This window comes from Triticum aestivum, chromosome 5D, assembly GCF_018294505.1.
Source record: "Triticum aestivum cultivar Chinese Spring chromosome 5D, IWGSC CS RefSeq v2.1, whole genome shotgun sequence".
NCBI lineage: Eukaryota > Viridiplantae > Streptophyta > Magnoliopsida > Poales > Poaceae > Triticum > Triticum aestivum.
Window position 1 is genome coordinate 7,300,609 of NC_057808.1, and position 20,492 is coordinate 7,321,100.

The following is a 20,492-nucleotide window of genomic DNA, read 5'->3' on the forward strand; positions in this document are numbered from 1 at the left end:
AGATCCAACTACAATAGCAAAGCTCGCGATACATCAAGATCGTACCACCTCAAGAACACGAGAGAGAGAGATCAAACACATAGCTACTGGTACATACCCTCAGCCCCGAGGGTGAACTACTCCCTCCTCGTCATGGAGAGCGCCGGGATGATGAAGATGGCCACCGGTGAGGGTTCCCCCTCCGGCAGGGTGCTGGAACAGGGTCCCGATTGGTTTTTGGTGGCTACAGAGGCTTGCGGCGGCGAAACTCCCGATCTATTCTGCTCTCCGATGTTTTTAGGGTATATGGACATATATAGGCGAAAGAAGTCGGTCAGGGGAGCCACGAGGGGCCCACGAGGGTGGGGGGCGCGCCCAGGTGGTAGGGCGCGCCTCCCTGCCTCATGGCTTCCTCGAAGCTTCCCTGACGTCTACTCCAAGTCTCCTGGATTGCTTCCGTTCCAAAAATCACGCTCCCGAAGGTTTCATTCCGTTTGGACTCCGTTTGATAAATATATGTACTGGAAAAAACAGAAACTGGCACTGGGCTCTGGGTTAATAGGTTAGTCCCAAAAATAATATAAAATTGTATAGTAAATCCCATTAAACATCCAAGATGGATAATATAATAGCATGAATACTTCATAAATTATAGATACGTTGGAGACGTATCACTCACTTCCGTCGGCGCGCTCGGCTCGTGGACAAGTTTTCCTTGCGTGTTCAAGTGCTATATGCATATATATGCTTACTTGTCGTTTAGACGACCGCGGAGCACTTTGCTCGCGTCCCTCCGCGCGCGCTCTGCTAGCGGTTGGGCCTACACATGATCACGTCGGGGGCCCCATATGCATGCGGTTGCGCCGCGCGCGTCGCCATGCGATGCAGTTACATGCGGCACGATGGAGTTACGCGCTGCAAATTAGAACTGCCATCCAGGCGTGCCGATATTCCAGGCCGTCCGGCTTCCCCTTTAATTCCCGCGACCATTATAAACTTAGTCTCTTCAACCTTTCGATCACGCCCCACAACACAATAAGCACACCCACGACGACACATAGAGAGGGGATGTCTAGCTATGCTCCAATGGAGTTCGGCGAGCATAAAGTGAAGACCCACACGAGGGAGACGGATCTCTCGGTGGTGTACACCATCGACCTGGCCGTGGTGGACGACTACGTCAACACCGTTGAGCAGTTGCTTGCTCGAGAAAAGTACAAGGTGGTCGGCATCGACCTCCAGTACACCGGCGGTCGTCCCAACATGGATCAGAAGGTTGTCGTCGCCCAGTTGTGCGTGCGCCATCATGTCCTCATCTACCACTACTGCATAGCCACAGAGCCTTGCGACCATTTCACCAGGTTTGTCAATAGCACCGACTACAAGTTCGCTACGGTGGAAACCACCGACGATGTAAAAGCGCTTAGGGTTACCGGCTTGGCCTGCAAGAGCCTTGTCGAAATTCGTGAGCACTACAGGGTCTGGGGCAGCACGAACAAGGACTCTCTGGTTGAACTCGCCTCGGCCATCGTCGACCCATACTACGAAAAGATGAAGCAGGATGCTAACAGAACATGTCCCGTATCCTGGCATGGGGCCTGGATGCGGCAAATGGATGAACCTCACCTCAGGTTCGCGGCCAAGAGCGTGTACACATGCTACGAGATGCACAGGCAGATCATTGACATGAGGAAGTGCCTCGTTACCGACATCGACGAGGCCGGATCGAGCCACAAGCAGAGCAGTAGCGGCAAGCGTCCCAAGAAGTAGATGATGATCAGATGATCGTTTATCCTAGTTAATCATGCATTTAATATATAGTTGACTTTGGTGTGTAGAAATGTCATGTGTGTAGTAGCCACCTATGTAATTATGCATGTAATAGTTTACTTTGGTGCGTGCAAATGTCATGTGTGTAATAGCCACTTATGTAATTGGATGTTTAATTTGGTTATGCAACCATGTCCTTATAAGTGTGTGTGTGTATATATATATGTATATATATGTATATATATATATGTATATATATATATGTTGTTGTTCTATATGCAATCCCAATGCACAACACACACGTCCTATTAGCAGCAATCGTCTGTGTTATTATCGGTCTTCGCACACATTTCTGGTTACAGACCTGTTTGCCGCGTATCACACACATCTTGTTAAATTGAATCGTTTCTGTTCTCTTGGCTCAACGCAAACAATTAATCCGAGTGAACTTTATCGCACACACCTTGATCTGGCTGGCCGTTTCTTTTGTTCCACCTAATCACAAACAGTTCATCCGAGTGAACCGTATGCCGTATATCACACAAACCTTCATCTGGCTGCTCATTTCTGTTCTTCTGCCTCATCGCAAACAGTTCATTGAACTGAACCGTATGCCCTGCATCGCACACGCAACTAAAATCTGAACCGTGTTTGATGCATCCGTCATCACAAACGTTTTGTATCTTTTTTGACGGGTTTTTACATCACCGTCTGCGATTATTGCATTGCACACAGTTTCGTCGAAGGGTCTCTGATCGTAGTGTCTCATTAGCAGCATCCTGCAGTAGTGATACACTTATCTCTATGAACGCACCACATGCACACCCTACCCCTACGAGCACCTCTGATAGACTGAGCGAACATATTATCTTGAGATTGATGAAGTCACCTTAGGCGCCTCTGTAGTCAACGGGGACATCTCCTCCCACTAAGCGAACATCGCAGGAAAGCCTGAAATAAATCCAGAAAAATGCAAGCACCGGTGTCAAGTCTAGGACTTGAACTCTGTTGGGATGGTTCCACCACAAAGAACCTAACCATTTGAGCTAGGCTTAGTTCACAACATCTTCAAGGTCTTGATACCATGCGATCATTTGCGTAGAATATATGTTGAACTAGTTGGAACAAAAATTCTCTGCCATGATTTTTCAGTTTGTATACATGAAGTCTTATTTGTGATATGCATGCATACCTTTTGGTTTTTATTTTCTTTGCTTTTAAGAGTACTGGATGCAATTCCGTGACAGAGTATTGTGGCATTTGTACTTGGGGCTGGATAGCAAAGATCCGATGCACAAATTCATCAATACGGAAAATATGCACACTAAAAACACCTTTCACTTGTGGTGAAATTTGAGAGCAGTTTCATTCAACAAGTAGTGCAATAAACTCAAATAACATGCACATGTGACACGGGTACGTGGCAAAACCTCCTTAACGCGAGGAGTAAAAAACCCCGGGTATGGACTGGCCCGTCCACACAACATCACTATGAGAATTTTGAGTCAAAAGGCTTCTCTAGAACCTCTATAGAGATTTACGACACACTCTCCATGTTGCCAACTGGCAACAACAAAAACAACCACAAGAGGATTTCAGCAAAGCAGAGTTTATGCCCTTTTTTTGTTTTGCAAACTTCTCACAAACCGCTGAATGAAAAAGTACCAAATTTGTTCGAAAGGTAGACACACGAGTTCCAGAGATCTACTAAAAAAATTCAGATCAATCGGACACCATTTCCCTACCCAATTTTTTCATCTCCCAAAACTACTTTATGCTGAAACATGCAGCAACTCGAACTGATAAAACCACTCTCAAATCCACTGACACAATCTCAGTCCATCTAACTAGATCGAAGTACCCAAAGTAAGGAACTAGCTCACAAAGTTAGGTGCCAATCCAAGCATGTTTGAGCCTCCAATCACCGGCTTGGACACTGTCTAGTTTGTTAGAGTATATTTGGCATACTTGTATTTGGTAGTATTGGATCCATATCCCTCTCCTATGTTATCTCTATGGGGGCTTCTTGTCCTCCAAGACATGTACACAATACAATAGTAAACACCAATTCTACGATGAACCCACAAAGTGGTTCATTTCCAATAAGTAAACACCAATTCTACAACAAGTAAACACCAATATATACTTACCCACTAGGGTTCACTTCAAATTGAAAAAGCTCTTCCAAAATGTTTCTGTCAAGCAAAGTTAGCTAGAAGAAATAGAATAAACGCTAGTTGATTATTTATCTATCACTACTGGGGAAAATCTTATACACAGAATCTTAGCAGCAGCGTGGTTCAAAAACAAACGCTACTGCTAATTAGCAGTAGCGAGCTTCAGGAAACCGCGCTACTAATAGCTGAGTAGCAATAGCGCTCTAGGTGAAACGAGCGGTACTACTATAATTGCCACGACGTTGCCTCCAGGCTAGATATAGTAGCAGCGCCCTTATCATGAATGCGCTACTGCTAAAGTACTTAGTAGCAGCGTTTTTCTTCAAAACTCGCTGCTGCTAAGTATCACCGCAACTAATTAAGTTTAGTCCCATACTGCTAAGCGAACAAGGTGTTTACCAGCTTAAATATGTTACTTCTCAACCTATCTCGAGCACTTGGTCTTCATTGAACTATATGTGTAGGATTTGTGGCTGCAATATGAATCCTCGCCTGTACCTATACAGGTACAGTGAGGATTCATGTTGACTATTTAGATTCTACACAAAAAGATCAATGATGACCAATGTATATTTTTGATGTTTTTACATTGCTTAGAATTATAGCGTTTTTCTCTAGAAAAATAACTGCTTCCATTAGCAGTAGCGTTTTTCATTAAAACGCGCTATAGCTAAATGAGCTATAGCACGTTTCCTAATGAGCGCTACTGCTAGTTCGACTTAACCACCTGCGCGGGCACAAAATTTTGCTAAGTCCCTCCTTTCTCCCCCTGTTCCCCTACTCCTCTGTCGCCGCCGCCGCCCGAGGCTGCCCTCAACCTCACCGCCGCCGCCCGCCGCCGCTCTCGACCTCACCGTCGCCACCCTCGACCTCACCACCGCCGCCCTCGACCTCACCGCCGCCGCCCGAGCCCCCCCCCCCAGGACCGCCGCCTCCCGATCCCGAGTCCGCCCTCGCCGCCCCTACCTCCGTCGCTGAGCACCTCCCCGCCACCGTCTCTCCCCTATCTGTAAGCCCCCCAATGAGGGAGTCCTGGACTAAGGGGTCCTCGGGCGTCCGGCCTGTTATCCATGGGCCGGACTGATGGGCTGTGAAGATACGAAGGCCGAAGACAATACCTGTGTCCGGATTGGACTCTACTTGGCGTGGAAGGCAAGCTAGGCGACCTATTATAAAATTTCCTCCTATGTAACCGACCTCATGTAACCCTAGATCTCTCCGGTGTCTATATAAACCGGAGAGCATAGTCCGGATAGGACATACTCATTACCATATACTCAGAGGCTAACCTTCTAGGGTTTAGCCATTACGATCTCGTGGTAGATCAACTCTTGTAACACTCATATTCATCAACATCAATCAAGAAGGAAGTAGGGTATTACCTCCATAGAGAGGGCCCGAACCTGGGTAAACATTGTGTCCCCCGTCTCCTGTTACCATCGATCCTAGACGCACAGTTCGGGACCCCCTACCCGAGATCCGCCTGTTTTGACACCGACATTGGTGCTTTCATTGAGAGTTCCACTGTGCCATCGACATAAGGCTCGATGGCCCCTTCAGTCGTCGGTAATGGCGTCGTTCATGGAGAAACCTTTCTTCGCGGACAAATCTTTGTGTTCGGCGGCTTCGTACTGCGGGCCAACTCACTTGGCCATCTGGAGTAGGTCGATAGCTACGCCCCTGGCCATCAGGTCAGATTTGGAAGCATGAACTACGTCGCGGATATCCGTGGAGACTTAATCTTTGATGGATTTGAGACCGCAGTGATCGCTCCCGTTCTCTCCGATGAACATGACTTAAATCTGTCATCGGAGCACACCCAGGAGATGGATCCTGTTGCTGCAACGGCCTCAGTACCGAAGCAGATCATCCCCTCCGAGGCCATAAAGTCCGCGGCGTTGGAGCCGCACGGACTCGACATCCTGCAATGCTTGCGTTAATGGAACTCCAGACTCGTCTCCGGCTACACGTTCCGGATCAAGTGCGCCTGCGGACACCGAGCTGGATTGGTTATCGATTTTCGAATTTAGCGCCGCAGACACCTTCCAGCATTTGCCTTTGGGTGACGTACTAAATTCTTTGAAGAACTTGTCCTTGGAGGATGACTCACAGCCGAACTATGTTCGGTTCGAGCTAGAGGCGGACGATGAGGAATCTTGCTTCCCACCCGCCACCCACTTCATAGCCACCGTCGACGACTTAACCGACGTGCTTGACTATGGCTCCGAAGACATCACCGGTATGGACGACGATGCCGACAATGAGCAAGGCCAAGACCCGTCATTCACTGGATGTTGGACGACCACCTCTTCGTACGACGTGTACATGGTTGATACACCCAAAGGATCTGGCGACGACAAAGAAGAGCCGGATAAGAGCAAACCCTCTGAGATGGAGTCCAAGCGCCGGCGCCCCAAACGCCGTTCTAAGACTCGTCGCTCAAAGGATGGCAACACTGGCACTAGAGAAAATAGTACTCCGGGCGACGCCGAAAACAATGAAGACCCTGTCGGTGCTGCATCCGAACAGGAGGAACATGACAACACGCAAGACAACCCTGATGAACAGGCCATCGAAGATAACTCGGAGGACGATAGTTACCATCCACCCTCTAAAGAGGAGACAAGCCTCGGCAAGGAAGAATTCATCATGCCGGAGGACCCTCTGGAGCAGGAGTGCTTTAAGCTTCACCTCATATCCACTGCAAGGAGCTTGAAAAAGAAATAGCAGCAGCTTCAAGCCGAACAAGACCTGCTAGTCGACAGATGGACCGACGTCCTGACAGCCGAAGAATATAGCCTCAAGCGCCCAGCCAAAAGCTACCCGAAACGCAGACTACTACCTCAATTCGATGAGGAGGCACCAGGACACATATCTCCCTCGCGTAATGCGGAACGACCACCGCGTGGTCGAGACATGGCGGCCGACCGACCACCCCGCGGTCGGGATAAAGCAGCAACTCAGGCCGAATAGCAGCCTGCCCCACCACCCTGCAAAAATAAAGACGACAGAGTTCGGGGTCACACGTACGACCTTCGGCAGACCCTGGACAGTAGAGCAGGACACACATGATCGATCTACGGATCGCGAGGATGTGCCTCGAGGCACGAAGACGGCTACCTATTCGGACGTGATAAATCTAACCACGCCCGGGCCGAATGCCGCAGACGGACTCCATCAGAGCTACGCCGCGATGCGGCCCGGTACAGAGGTGCCGCACACCCTCTCTGCTTCACAGATGAGGTACTGGATCACGAATTCCGCGAGGGATTCAAGCCCGTCAATATCGAATCATACGACGACACAACCGATCCCACAGTATGGATCGAGGATTTCATTCTCCGTATCCATATGGCTCGAGGAGACGGCCTCCATGCCATTAAATACCTCCCACTAAAACTCAAAGAGCCAGCTCGGCACTGGCTTAACAGCCTGCCTGAAAATTCTATCGGCAGCTGGGAGGACTTGGAAGAAGCTTTCCTGGACAACTTCCAAGGAACTTATGTCCGGCCACCAGACGCCGATGACTTAAGCCACATAGTTCAACAACCTGGAGAATCAGCCAGAAAATTCTGGACTAGGTTCCTAACCAAAAAGAACCAGATCGTTGACTGTCCGGATGCCGAGGCCTTAGCAGCCTTCAAACACAGCATCCATGACGAATGGCTAGCACGCCACCTCGGCCAAGAAAAGCCAAAGTCCATGGCAGCCCTCACGGCACTCATGACCCGCTTTTGCGCGGGAGAGGACAGTTGGCTAGCCCGTAGTAACAACACAGCCAGCGAGACAGGCCCCTCTGAGGCCAAGAATAGCACTGGCAAGCTCCGGCACAATAGGCACAAACGTGGAAGCAATGACAACAACACCGATGACACCAGAGTCAACGCCGGATTCAGTGGCTCCAAGTCCGGCCAACGGAAGAAGCCCTACAAAAGAAACAATGAAGGACCTTCCAGCCTGGACCGCATACTCGACCGTCCGTGCCAAATACACGGCACCCCGGATAAGCAAGCCAATCATACCAACAGGGATTGTTGGGTTTTCAAGCAGGCTGGCAAGTTAAATGCCGAAAACAAAGAAAAGGGATCACAAAGTGAGGATGAGGACGAAGAGCCCCGGCATCCGAACACTGGGGGGCAGAAGAAATTTCCCCCCAAATCAAAACAGTGAACATGATATACGCTACACACATCCCCAAAAGGGAGCGCAAGCTAGCACTCTGGGACGTCTACGCGGTGGAGCCAGTCGCCCCAAAGTTCAATCCGTGGTCATCATTCCCGATCACTTTCGATCGACGAGACCACCCAACTAGCATCCGCCACGGCGGTTCAGCCGTACGAGTCCTGGACCCAATTATTGACAGGTTCCACCTAACGCGAGTCCTAATGGACGGTGGTAGGAGCCTCAACCTGCTCTATCAAGACACGGTATGGAAGATGGGCATCGACCCCTCACGAATCAAACCAACAAAGACTACCTTCAAAGGAGTCATTCCAGGCGTCGAGGCCCGCTGTACGGGCTCAATCACGCTGGAAGTGGTCTTCGGTTCTCCGGACAATTTCCGAAGCGAGGAGTTAATCTTCGACATCGTCCCGTTCCGCAGCGGCTACCACGCACTGCTCGGACGAACAGCGTTTGCTAAATTCAATGCAGTGCCACACTACGCTTATCTCAAGCTCAAGATGCCCGGTCCATGCGGCGTCATAACAGTCAATGGCAACACGGAATGCTCCCTCCGAACAGAGGAGCACACCGCCGCCCTAGCAGTAGAGGTACATAGCGGCCTTCTCAAACAGCGCCATAGTGCGGCTGCCGAGCCCCTGGACACCATCAAGAGGTTCCGAACTACACTGCAGCAGGACAGCAAGGCTCGTCAAGAGCTCGACTAGCAATTCGGCCTCCGTCCCAGTCCCGATGAAGTAGTGGCATTCGTACCACGCGTACATAATTACGCGCTCAAAATTCCATGGACATCGATGGAGGCACAAGCTAACCCGGGATCTACAGTTCGGCTAGACCGACCCTGGACACACTTTTTCCTTTCTGTTTCAGGTTCCTCTTCCCGTGAGCCTGATCACCAGCCCCTTCGAAGGATCGGCATACAAAGGGGGCATGCAGCATAGGTGCGTAGGGTAACCTCCGTACGTTCTTCTTGACGGTATTTTTACTTATTTCCCAGGACCCGCACGCTGCTCCTTCTTGATCCCGGCATGTTAAATAGTCCGGGTGCTTATCACACTATTTGTATAAGATACGCCTTGACGTATCCATTCAGTTATAATAAAAATGATTTGCGGCCCAGTTTCTGTGGTTTTCGCTTCTTACTTCATTTTATTTCGATCTGCTTATTAGCTACATCGGTACTCTTTTGTACGTTTCATATTCACCAGGGGCTGCTTATCGCCCCATAACATGGTAACAAAGTCCGAACATTTCTTGTATAAAAGTTCGGCGCCCCGAATTTAGCATTATATGCATTGGCTCCGAATCATGTCTTTGGTCAATAGTTGGGTTGCCCGGCTCCTGTGCTTCCTACCCTACGTTCTGCTCTATCGGCTAGGGTAGTAAAGGGAGAACCACTGCGATTGTGCCCTGGCCTTGACCGGATGAGCACCTCAGTAGAGAAAGCCGAAAACTGACTGTCATGATACGACGAGAGCCAGTCAGCTGTTCGAGGGTTACAAAATCGTTGGAGATTTTTCCGCGTCACGCGAAGGATCGGCACTTCCCGATCAGATGCTGACAGCACCCTGGCTTGGACCAGGGGCTACGCACTTGCTTAATTATAACATTCCTATGGCTAAGTGAGGGCGTTTAAGCCATATAGTCTGATTGCCATGTTCGTTGCGCTAAACAACTCCTTCAAGGACCATATAATTGGATCAAGATTGTTTAGATCCTGTCCTGAACACCTCCGTACTAATTACGTGAGGGCAGAAGCCGACGAGTGGCCAACCCTCAGATTGCATATAAAACGGCCGCACAGGAGGAAACAATTTAAAGCATAATGAAATTACATTACAAAACAAGCTTTGTCTTTATAATACAAGGCAAAGGACAACATGAATCTATTCATTCGAAAATAATGTCCTTCGAACATTGAGCTGCCACAAGTAGAGACCCTTCGATGACATCCGCAAAATATTTCTTGGGTGTGTGGTGCTCCTTGCCCTCCGACGGCCTGCTGGCAACTTCAACTGCGTTCATCTTCGCCCACCACATCTTGCAGCGAGCGAAGGCCATACGGGCACCTTCAATACAGACAGAGCGCTTGACAACGTCCAGCCGCGGACAGGCATCCACTAGGCGCCTCACGAGTCCGAAGTAGCTGCCGGGCATAGCTTCGGCTGGCCATAGCCGGATTGTCAAATCCTTCATGGCTAGTTCGGCCACTCGGTGCAGCTCCACTAGTTGCTTCAACTGGTCGGTGAAAGACACGGGATGCTCTGGTGTCGCATACTGCGACCAGAATAGCTTCTCTGTAGAACCTCCTCCTTCGGCTTGGTAGAACTCTGCAGCGTCTGATACGCTGCGTGGTAGATCTGAAAAAGCCCCTGGGGAACTCCGAACCCGGGTTAGTAAAAGGTACTGCCTCTCCACATACTTGCTTTGCATCTTAAATGCCTTACCCGCCGTGATCTTCTTGGCCTCCTGGATCTCCCAGAGAGCGACCTGGGCCTCATTCCGTGCGGTCTCCACACTCTGATGAGCCTTGGTAAGTTCGGCCCCTCGAGCCGACGCATCATGCTCCAAGGTCTCACATTTTTTCACCGCATCCTGGAGCTCCTGCTGGACCTCCTTGACTCGGGCCTCAAGCTTTTTCCGGGCGGCTTGCTACTCGACGGCCTTCCCCTCGGCTTCGGCCAAAGCCTTTTTAGGGCCTCCACCTCGGTTGCGGCTCCTGCACATATTATGACACTACGGTCAGTATACAACGCTTGTTCTTTTCGAACACACAACACGTCGTCATTTACCTTGCTTCTCCCGGAGCTGAATCGTCACCTCGCCGAGCTTGTTCTCGGTCCGCTCCAGCCTCTGCTTCAGTTCAGAGACTTCGGCAGCATGCGAGGTTGCAGCCAACAGCGACGCCTGCTTATGCATACATATCACGTTAGTCTCCTACAATAAAATATTGATCCTCTGTCCGGTTCTTGTCGCCGAACACCGGACAGTGTCTCAGGGGCTACTGACTACATGGGGGTTTTCTCTTTCTATGTCACTTACCTCGAAACCTGTCAACAGGTTGCTGCAGGCTTCGTGCAGTCCACTCTTGGCAGACTGAACCTTCTTGATCACCGTGCCCATAAGGACACGATGCTCGTCCATAACGGAGGCGCCTCGTAGCGCCTCCATCAGGTTATCCGGCGCCCCTGGATGGACAGGGACCACTGGCGGAAGTGGTGCACCCCCCTCCTTCAAAGGGGGCTGCCCGCCCGACTCCGGAGCCATATGGGCCTCCGAAATCGTATTCGGCTGAGGGCCAAGCTGGATGCGGCCCTCTTTGCCAGTCTCCATGGGGATCGTCCCCTCCATATGTCCGGCAGTGGAGGCTTTGCCTCGTGGCGCCTCCCGGACAGCGTCCTGGGTTCCTACCCGGTTCGGATCGGCCCTCCGGGACAACACTTCGGTGTCGTCCCCGGCCCCGGGGGAATAAGCAAGCGGTGGCGACTGGCTCGCCATCTCCGACGGAGCCAACGAACTTCCAGACGAGGATCGCTGGATTAGGTCGCGGGCCGGACTGCAATGGTACAGTTAACTACATCAAGATAATGGAGAGAAAGTGCTGGATGTGCGCATAAATAAGCCATGTCACTTACGACGCGGCCTGGGGCTTAGTGCGGGGGCTTCGTTCCGGACTGCTGTCAACGTCCCATGCGGTGTTGACCGCTGGAACGCCCTTCCCCTTTTTGGGCGCCTCCGCCTCCAGATGCGCCGGAGCCGCCCTTCCCCTTTTTGGGCGCCTCCGCCTCCAGATGCGCCGGAGCCGCCCTCTTCTTCTTCCTCTCCTGAGGGGGAGGATTGTTTTCTTCCTCCTCCTCCTCTTCCTCGTCATTGTCCTCAGGGACAGAGGAATGAGTTTCGTCGTCCTCGGACGCCACATCCGAAGTACCCTTACGACGGAGGCCACTCTTGGCCCGCTTTGCCTTCTTCTTGGCCTTCTTCTCTGGCGCCTTATATGGCGCCGGTACCAGCATCTTCTCTAGACGCGGGATGACTGGTTCCTCGGGCAGCAGAGCCGGACACTAGATCCGCTTTACCCTCTCCATCCAGTCCTGAAAGAGCAATAACAAAAGCTCAGACATCATCCTCGAAACAATTAGGTTGAGGACTCGTTCGAAATAACATACCTTGCTGGCGGGGTGTGTACAATCGTGACCACAGTCCGAATCCGTGGCTGGTGGTTTCTCATTGCCCTTGAAGAGCAATTTCCATGCGCCCTTGTGCGTAGTCTCGAAGTGCCTCACCAGGGTCCGGTGCTTCTTTGGATTGAACTCCCACAGCGGGCGGCTTCGGCGCTGGCATGGAAGGATCCGGCGAACTAACATCACCTGGATCACATCAACGAGCTTGACGCTCTTGGTTACCATGCTCTGAACACGCGTCTGCAACGCTCGTCAGGAGAACACCAGTCCGGACGCTTCTCGACCCAGGAGATGAGTCGCATAGGAGCGCCGAAGCGGAATTCGGTAGCCGCGGCCCAGGTGGTGCCGCGTGGTTCTGTGAAGTAGAACCACTACTTCTGCCACTCCTTTACCGTATCCACAAAGGTGCCTTTGGGCCAAGAGACGTTGGACAATTTACTCACCATTGCCCCTCCGCACTCCGCGTGCTGGCCATCTACCACCTTCGGCTTCACGTTGAAGACTTTGAGCCACAGTCCGAAGTGGGGGTGGATGCGGAGGAAAGCCTCGCATACGATGATAAACGCCGAAATGTTGAGGAAGGAATTCGGGGACATATCATGGAAATCTACCTCGTAATAATACATTAGCCCGCGGACGAAGGGGTGAAGTGGAAACCCTAGCCCGCGGAAGAAATGGGGGATGAATACCACCCTCTCTGCGGGCTCCGGCGTGGGGACGATCTGTCCCTCGGCCGGCAGACGGTGGGCGATCTCCTTCGCCAAATATCCGGCCGCCTCCGTGACGGAGGAGACCATCCACTTGCCCTGACCACCGGATCCGGACATGGTTGCTGGGGTGGAAAGGAGATTGGAACTTGGGCGCTGGAGCTCGAGGTTGGGAAGGTAGAGACAGAGAGAAAGCGTGAGAAGAGGAAGGGGGAATCCTTATCTCCTTACAAAGGCAACAAATATTAAAGACCTCCTCACTCGCCTTGAGATTCGCCTATTCCCAAGGGCTGTGTAAACGACACGGTTGGGTTACCCATGCCCGCATTGATGAGAATCCCGTGATAAGGGGACACGATCTTTGCTTCGACAAGACGTGCCAATAGCAACCGCGTTTTGAAGCGTGGGATGGCAGATAAAAAAATGGTTCGATTATGGCCGGACAGGCGTACATCATGTTGTAAAATGCTGTCAGCAGATCAGACTCGTACAAATATATTCTCTCTGCGGTTGTGTGTGGAGTGCGTTACAGATCCGGATACAATAATCACATCTGAAGACTATCCTGGAGTTCAGAAGAAGGGAACCTGCCTTGAAATGCCGAAGGCAATCTGCGCGCGGGACTCCTCGTCATTGAAGCTAGGTTTAGGGGCTACTGAGGGAGTCCTGGACTAAGGGGTCCTCGGGCGTCCGACCTGTTATCCATGGGCCGGACTGATGGGCTGTGAAGATACGAAGGCCGAAGACAATACCTGTGTCCGTATTGGACTCTACTTGGCGTGGAAGGCAAGCGAGGCGACCTATTATGAAGATTTCCTCCTATGTAACCGACCTCATGTAACCCTAGATCTCTCCGGTGTCTATATAAACCGGAGAGCATAGTCCGGATAGGACATACTCATTACCATATACTCATATGCTAGACTTCTAGGGTTTAGCCATTACGATCTCGTGGTGGATCAACTCTTGTAACACTCATATTCATCAAGATCAATCAAGCAGGAAGTAGGGTATTACCTCCATAGAGAGGGCCCGAACCTGGGTAAACATTGTGTCCCCCGTCTCCTGTTACCATCGATCCTATACGCACAGTTCGGGACCCCCTACCCGAGATCCGCCGGTTTTGACACCGACACCCACCCTCCCCCACCCCCTCTCTCTGCTTAGTTAGTAGATGTTTTTTAGTAGTAGTAGATGTTAATTTAGGGTTCATAGATAATGATTTTTAGTAGTAGTTGAACTAGTGTAGTTTTAGTTGAACTAGTTTAGTAAGTAAATTAATAAACTAGTTGAACTAGTTGAATTAATAGAACTAATGTATTTTTAGTAAAAATAATAATATAACTAGTTGAACTACTTTATTTTTAGAAAGAACTAGTTTTTTTTTCTATTTATAGTAAGTTTATATTTAGTAAGAACTAGTTGAATTAATAGAACTAGTTGAACATGTCATATTTGTTGTTATTTTTTTAGTTTAAGCAATTATTCGGGATGTATTAGTTTCCTATGTTTTGCCGGAGTGGCCTATGTTTTGCCGGAGTGTTGATTAGTTTCCGTTCCCGCAAATTTCAGGCGCTCGATATGTCCTTTTTTAGCAAAGGTCATTCCGGATTTTTCCATGAATTCTGGCATGACTTGTGCTAGAATATGTAGGAAATATCGAGTCGCCTGGATTTTCTCGAAAAGTAATGATCTAATTTAGGTTTTTTAGTACATATATTTAATTGTACAAGTTTAATCTTTGAATTATGAACGTAGGAAATGTTGTACTCGGATGACGAAAGTCTCCCGGGGGAGTGCAGCTGGTGCTACGACGATCGAGGTCTGTGCGACAGGTGCCCTGACCTGGACGAAGATCGGCTCTTCAGCATTAAGCTCGAGGAGACCTTCGACGTTGAAACGGTACGCAACGACGACAAGTGTTTTTTCGTAATTAAGCATGACTTCAACTATTTCAACGTCTAATTTTCATCTTTTACAATTCGACTAGCTTATCCCATGCCATGCAAGACGCTATGTCTTGGAGAGGATGGGTTTTGAAGACCATGAAAATTTTGAAACAAAGAAAATACACCTAAGGACCCATCATGATATGGATTTTGAAGTAAATCTGTACAATTCTCAGAGCGTAACCCATTTTGGTTGCCAAAATTGGGAAGCACTTTGCAAAATGTATGGTTTTTATGAGGGTATGATTGTCACCATGGATCTTGGTGATCCTGACATCGAGCAAAACAATATGGACATTTGGGTCCTTGTTGATACGCTTCCGATTCTACCGCTATGTGAGTTTCTCAAACATAGTTATTAAATAATTTATATTATTTATTTCAAAATAGTTGACAGCTTATTTTCATTCTTCAAAGAATGTGCGGAAGATGGTAGACAAAACCCACTACACCGATGGCTCCGAATTAACTTATAAGGAGAAAAATCATCTTATCGCATTTTGTACTTTCTTTGAGAATTACAATACCTATTATCGAACTCCTCCAAATTATGGTCAATACGTGCCACTAGTGCACGTGTTGAACCACGATAACTTCTATGGAGATACCCTGGTAAGATTTTTTACTATTACGACATCCGTGCATATTTTGCATACTTCTAAAACTAGTACATCATTGCTAACTACGAAGTTATTACTATTTTTTTCAACAGAAAATCCCGATGGATTGTGTGCCTCATCTGATGTATCAGAATGGTCGCCTTGAAGTTCTGAACATACAGCCAGGTCATCCTACGGATCTCACCTGTGCATATCGGATTTCTGTAACCGGTGAACACATGCTAATCAAAGAATGGAAAAAATGTTTGGACATTCGTAAGGAGGTTCTTGGAAGCAACATTAAGCGAAAGGCAAGAATTGGAGACAGGATAATTTCCATTCTCCATAATGGAGAGCCAGGGGCTATCTTGTTTTTTGCTATTTTACCTTAGAGAATATAGTAGGTCCTAAGAGAATGTAGTAGGTCCTATGAGGTACAATATGTTTATTATGTGGTACAATGTGTTAGAGTTGATGATGAGGAGTAGTTGTGATTATGACTAGTGACCAACTTGCTATGTGATGTCTCATCGATTAAAACAATGATCATGAGGAGGTGTTATATGACAATGATGTATTATGATGATAAGTTGTTAATGATATGATGATGATGATATTTATTATATCATTGCGTGAAAGAACCGCAGATTAGTTTCAGGTGGATGTCCATCCACTTGAAACTATTCCACGGTTCTTTCACCCAGTGATGTAATAACTCATTATGATGTAAAAACAATCTCTAAATTGCTGCTGTATGAAAACTTGTATAGAGGTGTATGAATACAACATGAAATAAAAAAGAAATAAAATACGGAATAATAGTAGTAGCGCGGGCTGGGAGAAGCGCTACTAGTAATTACCAGTAGCGCCGTGTGGAGAAAGCGCTACTACTAAGTCGGTGTAGCAGTAGCGTGGGTTAACCAACGCTACTGCTAACCTTTAGCTGTAGCGCCGTACCAGTAGCGCTCTTGCCCACGCTACTGATAGGCCTAAAACCCGCGCTGCTACTAGGCTTTTCCCTAGTAGTGTATACTAACAAAAGTTTTGTGTTGATTATATTGTCTTACCTAAGCTTGCATAATAAACATAAAAGAGGTAGTACGGGATAATGTATGTCTCCAACCATACACACACACACGGTCTCAAAGTCTCACACCAAACCAAAGAAAACAAGATAAAAGAGTTCACAAGCGCTGAAACGAAGCAAATAACACTCGAGATTGTGATTTGGCAACTCCCCTAGGAAAGCAAATGCAAATCCGCGGTCTTGACCTCTCTGATCCCTCTTTGGCATCGAGATGCCAAAAAGGCAAAGAGGGACTAAACGACCCAAGGTGGTAGACCCGGTCCTCCTCCTCCTCCTCCTCCTCCTCCATGGATTCCTCCGAGTCATTGTCACTGTCCTCCTGGTGCTCCTCGTGAATGTCCTCATCCTCGGCATCGGCACCATGGAAACCAGACGTAGCAGCGTTGGAGTCATCGGAGTCGGTCCATTTGTTGATCTTCCCAATCCACCTGTCCTCTGAGGTCTCTTCTTCTCAGAGCCACTCTGCACCTCAATCTCAAGCTTCCTAATCATGGTGACGTGGCACTGTCGGGCAATCTTCTCAGCCACACGTGCCTTGTACATAGTCTTCTGAGTATCCACCTGAATGCAGAAAAGCTTCCTCATCATCTTCTTGAGTTTGATGTCCCAAGTAGGCTGATCCGAGGGTGGTACATAGTCAGGCTCCTCAGACCCATCAGACTTTCTCCTAGAATATTGATCTCTGGTGCATCTGGCACAACTCCCCAGTTCTCCTTCCGCATGAGCTTCATCACATCATGAGTGGCAAGCTCGCCAGTCTCTAGGGGCTCATCTGGAGCCGCCCAAGTAGTAGTGATGAGCTTAAAGAGATAGGACCCATAGATGGGGACCTTCCTATCATACATAGCAGCAGTGAGCTCAGACCACATCACATGTGAAACATCCAGCATGCTAGTCTTGTTCTTTGCTACTTGTGAGTTGCGTTGGGAGTTCCCGAAGAGGAGAGGATGATGCAGTACAATAGAGATAATTATTTCCCTCAATTAAGAACCAAGGTTATGAATCCAGGAGAACTACACATGACCTCGTGAACAACACCTACACACAAAAGAACAAATACTTGCACCCAACGCAAAAAGGGGTTGTCAATCCCTTGGCGGTTAATTGCAAGGATCAAGTCTGAAATTGATAGATAGATAAACAAAAACACAAGATAAAATAAAGGTAAATAAATTTCAAAAATGTATTTTTGGATTTTAATATATGATAAAGATAGACTCGCGGGCCATAGTTTTCAATAGAGGCTTCTCTCTTAAACATAAAAGCATACGGTGGGTAGACAAATTACTGTTGGGCAATTAATACAAAAGCGCATAGTTATGACGATATTCAAGGCAATGATCATGTATATAGGCATCACGTCTGAGACAAGTAGACTGACTCCTGCCTGCATCTACTACTACAACTCCACACATCGACCGCTATCCAGCATGCATCTAGAGTATTAAGTTCATAAAGAACGGAGTAATGCCTTAAGCAAGATGACATGATGTAGACAAAGTAAACTCAATCAATATGAATAAACCACATCGTTTTATCCTTAATGTCAACAATACAAATACGTGTCTTTTCCCCTTCTGTCACTGGGATATAGATCATCGCAAGATTGAACCCATCACAAAGCACCTCTCCCATTGCAAGATAAATCAATCTAGTTGGCCAAACCAAACGGATAGATCAGAGAGAAATACAAAACTATAACAATCATGCATAAAAGAGTTCAGAGAAGACTCGAATAATATTCGTGAATAATTTGATTATAAACCCATAATTCATCAGATCCCAACAAACACACCGTAAAAAAAGATTACATCGAATAGAACTCCAAGAACATCGAGGAGAACATTTTATTGAAGATCAAAGACAGAGAAGAAGTCATCTAGCTACTAGCTATGGACCCGTAGGTCTGTGGTAACACTACTAGAAAAAGGGCTATAGATGGGATTGACACTAATGGCGCACCAGACAAGCGGTGCGCCATTAGTATATACTAATGGCGCACCACCTTCTGATACGCCATTAGAGTTGAAACTACTAATGGCGCACCAGGCGCAGGGTGCGCCATTAGTATCAAATTTTTTTTAACTAGTGCGCCTGTCCAAACATACTAATGGCGCATCCAGACGAAGTGCGCCATTACTAGTTATAACTAGTAATGGCGCACCTGGCCCAGGGTGCGCCATTAGTATCAATTTTTTTTAACTAGTGCGCCTGTCCAAACATACTAATGGCGCATCCGGACACAGTGCGCCATTACTAGTTGTAACTAGTAATGGCGCACCTGTCCCAGGGTGCGCCATTAGTATCAAATTTTTTTTAACTAGTGCGCCTGTCCAAACATACTAATGGCGCACCTGTCCCAGGGTGCGCCATTAGTATCAAATTTTTTTAACTAGTGCGCCTGTCCAAACATACTAATGGCGCATCCAGACACAGTGCGCCATTACTAGTTGTAACTAGTAATGGCGCACCAGGCCCAGGGTGCGCCATTAGTATCAATTTTTTTTAACTAGTGCGCCCGTCCAGACATACTAATGGCGCACCCTGGGACATTAGTAAGTGGGCAGCAACAAGATATTTTGGACAGCCTCTCCTACCCACACTCACTTTCTCCCCACTTCATTCTCTCCACCTCCTCCTTGTCTCGGGTGCCTCCTCTTTTTCACCTCATTTCCACCATAGATTCATTCAATTCATGGATGGCTATCGGTGGCAAGGTGATGAAGATGACTACGAAGTCGTCCATGGGGGCCGGGCAAGAAATGAGGAAGGGCAGCAAGACAACCACCGCGGCTCGGGCGGGCGAGAAGACGAAGAATCCCCAGGAGATGATCACGACGGTGATGCTGTACACAGTCATCATGTAGAAGATGCAGGACATGATGATGAGGAAGATGCCGGAGCAGACGACGGGCATGATCATGAAGATGATGATGCCGGCGGAGCAGACGACGCTGGACCATCGATGGGCTGGGTGCAGGACCCTCATATTCAAGAGCTGCTTCTCAAGCAGACGGATAACGCAAGAGCTGCCGCCCGAGAGAAAGCCAAGATGGATCAACTTGAGTTAGACGCGGTTACTCCATTGTATGAAGGATGGAGGCCCGAGGATACCCGCCTGAAAGTAACGCTCATGGCTCTGGAGATGAAGGTAAAACACAAAATGACCGACGCATGCTTCGACGAGAACATGTCATTCTGGCACGAACGTCTTCCCAAGGGGAACAAGTGCCCGACCAGTTTGGAGGAGGCGAAGAAAATTGTGTGTCCTCTGGATTTACCGCACGTGAAATACCATGTGTGCATGAACAATTGCATCATTTATCGGGACGAGCACGCGGAGTCTACCATATGTCCGGTGTGCGGCGTCACTCGATACAAGAAGAGGAAGAAAGCTCCTCAAAAAGTGGTGTGGTACTTTCCGATCACTCCTCGTCTGCAGCGGTATTTCGCGGAACCTAAGGTAGCAAAGCTCCTGCGTTGGCACGCGGATAGGGAGGAGAAGAAGCGAGAAGATGACGCAAATGATCCGGAGATAGATAAAAAAGACAAGATGCTGAGTCACCCTAAGGACCACCCTACCTAAAGGACGTCCGTTCCACAGAAGAACTCCATTTGCGAAAAAGAAGGGCAAGAAGATTGTGAACAGATAGCTAGCTAGCTAAGATCGATTGTATTTAAATCGTAGCCTTCATTTCTCGATTGTATTTCATGGGCACTTTTTGAACTATCATGAATATTTTTAAATTTCATGGACACTCGATCTCGATCCCCCTCCATCTCGATCGCTATCCCACCTCGCCAGATCCGGTCCCCCTCGCCGCCGAGCACCCCCCGGTCCATCGGCCTCCCGCACCCCGC